Genomic DNA, 6,000 nt, shown 5'->3' on the forward strand with positions numbered 1-6,000 from the left:
CATAATCAAAGACTTAAAGATCTTCTAGTTCAACTCCTTCATTTTGCAGATAACAAATCAGGCATTTGCCTATTCAGCAGAATTTGAACTTTTGTTGTCTGACAAAAGTTAGTGTCAAGACTAACACTCTTTCCATCCTATTATACTTGTAAGTGATGTGATCTTGGTTGTCAAGTCACTTCATTGCCTGCTTCAGTTTCCTCAACTGTAAAATGGGGTTATTAATAGCAACATAGATTTGTTGTCTGAAGATCAAACGAGATAATAATTCTAGAGGGATTACTTAGCATAGTTCCTGACACACAAGAGATACAACATAAATTCTTCATATTATCATCATCGTTATCATCTTACTTATTGTGTGACCGAGCAAGTCACTTTACCTCTAAGGCCCTCCTTTTTTCTCCTTTCTTAAACGTGGAACTTGGACTCCATGATCTCTAAGGTCCTTTCCAGTTCAGGATCTATGATTTTATGAACCATTCTCTTCCTCTGACCCTGCTGCTAGTGACTAAAATTTCCATCATTAACTTAATTCTTTAAGAGCTTTCTGGAAATAGATTTGTGATTTTATTTTATTTCAATGAGGTAATAATAATAATAGCACTTTGTAAAGTCCTATACAAATATAACTTTGTAATAAGCAAAAGCATGCGTTTAAATTGAAGATTCACGGCCTCTAGTTCATAGAAACACCCCTCTTATCACTGTTTTTCAGACCTTACTTCATAAGTACTAATACCTTGTCCCATCTGTGCTTTAATAACTAAAACAATGTGTCTACCACTTATTTGTCTATCGCTCCAATCCATTATATGAATAGCAAGAAGAATCATATAATCATATTAATCTGCTTCAAAATCTACAGTTATAGTTCCCATATTACATCTAAATTGATTTTGTTTGAAGATTCTCTACCTTTGTCTCTTCCTCTGCCCCTCTCCCCTCCCCCACCCACCTCACTATCTAACTACTCTCATCTCTTGTTACACTCCAACTTGGATTTTCTGTTTCAGCCAGGCACATGACTTGCTCACCCCTGACTCTAAGCCTTGACACATGCCATTCCCTTTGCCTGGAATGCCCTCCCTGCTCTATTTGGGCAAACCATACTATTCCCTGACTGTAATATTTTGTCAAGTGCCACTTCCCCTATTGAAGCCTTTCCACTCCATTCATTCATTTTCATCATTTGTTTTACTTAATAATATTAGAGGAATAAGGAAAGGTTTTAAGTAGAAGGCAGTGCTTGAATTGATTCTTAAAGGAAGTAGAGGATTCTAAAAAGAAAAATTAAAGGACTATGTCTACTGAAAAGGCATAGAGATGGAAGATGGATTGCTATACATGAGGAACAGCAAGAAGGTGATTTTTAAAAATCATAGTAAAAGAAATTTATGTATAAATCAGGAAAAGTTTGATCATCAACAAGATGATTTTAAAATGAAATAATATGGTAATATATATTTGAAATATATTGGACTACTTGCCATTTAGAGAACAGGATGAGAGAAGGGGCATAGAATTGGAACAAAAAGTTTTGCAAGGGCTAATATTGAAGAATTCTCCAAGCATATGTTTTGAAAAATAAAAAGCTTTAATAAAGAAAAAAAATAATATGGTATATGTTAAATTCTCTTCCTAGAAAAATTTAAGAATAAGAAAGGTATCCACTTGTGTTAGATAGTTAACTTATCATGATACCTGTAGGAGACTGATTCAGATACAGAAAGTCACAATAAGGAATAAAAATTTTTAATCTCTCCTCATCTTTCTTTTTGCTATCTGAATGGCATTTTCATGTTGAGATTCAAGATAGACTAACTAATCTCGGTGATCTCTCTGCCCCTTCTGGGGGAGGGGGAGTGGAAATCACATATTTAAATTCCTCATAGTTTTTAGCAGTAGGACCTACTTTGTGTAGGGAAAATTCCATTTTAGTGTTTATCTCCCTTCCCTCCTAGAGAATTAATTTCCTACTTTCAGACCACCTTTCTCATCTCCTACTTGGAAGGCCATTTTACATTAATAAACTTTCCCCTTGTCAGAGATGTTTTTATTGGGATACTTTTAAGGACCACATTCATATCACATTTAAAGTCCCAATAGCGACATCTTCACGGTAAATTCCCTATAGTCTACAAACTGAGAAAATCATATCTCTAGATAAACTACTCTTAAAGTGGACCCCTAAACACATAGGACCACTGCTCTAGAACAAGAAGGTAACCCCAGAATCCATCTAGTTTGACCTTCCGTTGTTGTTGTTGTTGTTTACAGATGAGAAATTGAAATTCAAGGAGTTATGCCTTTCCAAAGATGACAATACAGTCAAATTTGACATGTACTATTTACTCTTTCTACAATAATTGCCTTGCCTCCACAGGCTCCATTTAACAAAATGTTATTGTGTCAATAACCAACAATTCATTTCAATCCAATAAACACTTATTAAGTGGCTACTATGTACCAAGCACTGTGGTTGTGATGATACAAATAATAAGAATAAGAAAAAACTAAACTAAGTAGCCACTGCTCTCAAGAGGTTCCATTTTACTGGGGGAGACAATATGTTTATATAAAATTAAATGAAGTGAAATGGGCTGGAAAGATTACTAAAAAGTTGAGGTGGGGAGGGCTCAATATAGGTTTCCATTAGGTAGCGAATTCTTAAAGTTTTAGGTTGTTGTTTTTTAATGTCATTGATCCATTTGACAATCTGCTTAAATCTATGAAACTTCTTCTGAGAATATGTTTAAATACATAAAACATAGGATTACAAAGGAAACCAATTGTATTGAAATAAAAATTCAAATTCATAGACTCCCCCTCTTTCCCTGCCAAGTTTCCAGGGACACCAAGTTAAAATTCCTAACTTTAGAAGCTGGCACTTGAACTCACTCACCAAGAAAGAGAACAAATCTAATTTTAATTAAAAATTACAGCAGTAGTCAGTCATAAGATCATAGATTTAGAGTGCAGAACGGTGTCAGAGGTCATTTAGTCTAGTCCTTTTATGTTACAAAATGGGAAACTGAAGCCCCAAAATTCTGAGTTGCTAGCATTTGAACTCAAGGCCTCTCCAAATTTCTACACAGCTCTGGCTCTCTGTTTCTTTTTGAGGCATTATAACTGTGTTCCTTTACCCATACCACCACTTTCTGGGCTGGTGCAAAATGGTTCTGGGAACCCTTCTTATTTTTATCTCCTTTTCCTTCCCAATTCCTCTTCCCCTTCCAAAGCTGAGGATAATAAATTATTATTCATATTTACACAGGGCTTTCAGATTTTCAAACCACTTTTCCCCACAGTAACACTATGCGGTAGGTAGTGTCAGCATTATTATGGGCAAAGAACCTCAAACTCTTACTTTCTGATATTCCTGGATTTTCCTTTCAAATCTGCTACCGAGTCCCACTCAGTCTCTCCAATACTATTCAATACGACTAACATGTATTAGGCGCCCACAGTATGCAAGTTTCTGGTATCCTATTCCGCCCACTTCCTCTCTCCCCCAGTTTGTTTCCTAAACTTGTTCCAGCTTCTCTGGGCAGTGTTAGCTGCATGCTTCCCGCTCACACTAGTTACTCGGTTCTATCATCATCTGTTTCTTCTTTTCGGACCTAACCTGGCTTATTCCCAGCTCCTCACCATGCACCTCCTCCCCTGCTTCCGCCCTCCCGGGTCTCGCTAGGTCTCTGGTTCAGTGGCTGGCGCGCTCCCCTGGCTGCTAACTGGCTTCCTCGCCGCCCCACTTGGGGCTAGTGCGCTTGGCTGCAGGCCAAGAAACTTCTGTGGGACCCTGCAACGCCCTAGCTGGGCTGCACCCGAGCCTGGAGACTGCGCGCAGAGGGCGGCGACAACCCTCCCGCGGCTCCAGAGACCACACGAACAGCGGCGGGCGTTCGTGCAGCAGCGCCGGCCCAGACTAAGACCGTGGAAGGCTTTAGTGCAGCGGCGACCGCGGCCAACAGCGTTCTAGAGCCGATGACCTGGACTTTGGGAGCGGCGGCCACGGATGCTACTGGAGGATTCGGGAGACGGCCGCTAGCCTGGAGGGTAGCAGCCGCGTGCTGCATGGTAATTAAGAAGCGAGGGATCGGGGGCACTCCTGCAGAAAGAAACAGTGCCCGGGCCGCTGCAGCTAGATCTGCTCCCCTCCTCCTCTCTCCTACTTCCCGTAGTGTCACCTAGGCCATGACATAGGAGCAGATCCCAGAATGTCCCGGTAGGTAGTGCCAACCTAAGCAGGAACTGAAGACCAGGAACCTTCCATTTCACCAGTTTATACCTATTTTCTCAATTTCTAACATATTAACACATCTTAAATTAAATTACCGGAGCTAGGCCAGCAGAATAACTACAATTCAATCTAACAGCATTACCTATTCTGGATTTATACTCTTCTGGCAAGGACATTGTCACTACGCATAGGAATCACTAGGAGATTCTTTATGACATTTAATGCATTATTAGTACCTACATACAGCAGCACATACTTAACTGCATACATGCCTATATTCACACACACCTATAGCCAAGCTAAAAAATGGACAAACCTGCATTACAGATATACTGCCCCGTAGGTAGCACACCCAACAGACATGGCTGTGTTGTAAGCTTAAATTTGTGTGGAATTTATAATGAAAGACATATCTGTGTCTATGTGGTCTCATTTGAGTATGTTCTATGTACTTGTCCATGATGTAGTATGTCAATGACTTACTGAGCACAGTTAAAACACTGAGAAACATAAACATGAATGACCATTGACATGGACAGATTACATGCACAGAATGTATGTGTGTGTGTGTGTGTGCCAGGGAAAGCAGAACCAGTTACAAATTTGAACAGCTTACCTTCAGTTTTTGTTTAAGTCCCTCAGAAGCACGGTAGAGGTCCGTACAAGGCTGCTGTAACTGCTGAGGAGTTGCTTGAGTGAGTCTCCCTATGAGTGGGAAAGGGGATGCATCTCTGTCCTTATTAGTCTAACACAGTGTGACCCTCCCACTCAGCAAGAACTGAAAACACTGCAAGAGGGGACACCAACAAGATTTGGACACAGGTCTTTTCTAATCACACTAAGATCTTCTAGGTCTGAAAATTTATTCCAGAAAAAGGATGGGATGTGGCATCTTTTGCAAAGCTGTTTCATGGATTATAAAATAGACAATTTGATTTTCAGGTTTGAAAAAGTATCAGAATTCTGGTTTTGAATCAGTAAATAGAAAGTATTGTATTTAGCAAGAACCCACAGGTGGAGCATAGGCTCTTTAAAAATGATCAATAAGAACATCATCCTCACATTTCTGTTTTTCTATTATGTTTGAAAAAGAAAAAAAAAAAGCTTAAATAATGCTGTAAAAAATAATGTTAATGTATAGAGTACATTAGGTAAAGTTTTACTATTTTAAGGCCACATGAACTATTTTTAAAGTGAAATACTTTTGCCCAGGTGTTCATGTTGCCCCTTATTCTTAGTTTTGAACTTTGGAGCTAACTCAACATCTAAATATGATCAGTTTCTTCAGATCTCTTTGTATTTAAACAAAAATACTAAAGAAAGAAAAATTTGTAGGAGATAGGCAATTTGGACATTGGAGAATGAATATCTTGTTTAATTTTTTTTGTCATAGTTGGCATTGATTAGAAATATGATTTTATACAAATTAGAGATCTCACTTTATTGATTATAAATGATCAAAAGTCTTAGAAGATTAAAATTGTAACCAAGAACGAAAAAAATAAGCTACTTCTATTATCTTGGACTGGGTCTAAATAAAATGTGTAGTCACAGTAAGATTTTTTTTATCAAAATATTTAAAATATAACTTGGCAGCACAGATATTTGATGTCCCTTGACATGCCATTAACTGATAAAACTAATAAAGATTAGAAATGCTGACAAAAGAATGGACTGCTAGATTTTTTTTAATATACCCTTCAGGTTCCTATAAGTATCAAAAATAATTTCAGATTCATTTATTATCTAGATCCTTA

General features: G+C 38.1%; 1 protein-coding gene across 2 annotated transcripts in view; it reads right to left on the reverse strand.

The window, feature by feature from the left end:
• The window catches only part of COL19A1 (collagen type XIX alpha 1 chain), a 389,708-nt gene extending 384,682 nt beyond the window's left edge, over positions 1–5,026 (reverse strand). For both annotated transcript variants that reach the window (XM_074310576.1, XM_074310575.1), the window contains exon 1: positions 4,860–5,026. The gene's annotated coding sequence lies outside the window, so the exon portion shown is untranslated. The remainder of the gene's footprint in view (positions 1–4,859) is intronic.
• Positions 5,027–6,000: the final 974 nt, after the last annotated feature.

Source organism: Sminthopsis crassicaudata, chromosome 4, assembly GCF_048593235.1.
Source record: "Sminthopsis crassicaudata isolate SCR6 chromosome 4, ASM4859323v1, whole genome shotgun sequence".
Lineage (NCBI taxonomy): Eukaryota > Metazoa > Chordata > Mammalia > Dasyuromorphia > Dasyuridae > Sminthopsis > Sminthopsis crassicaudata.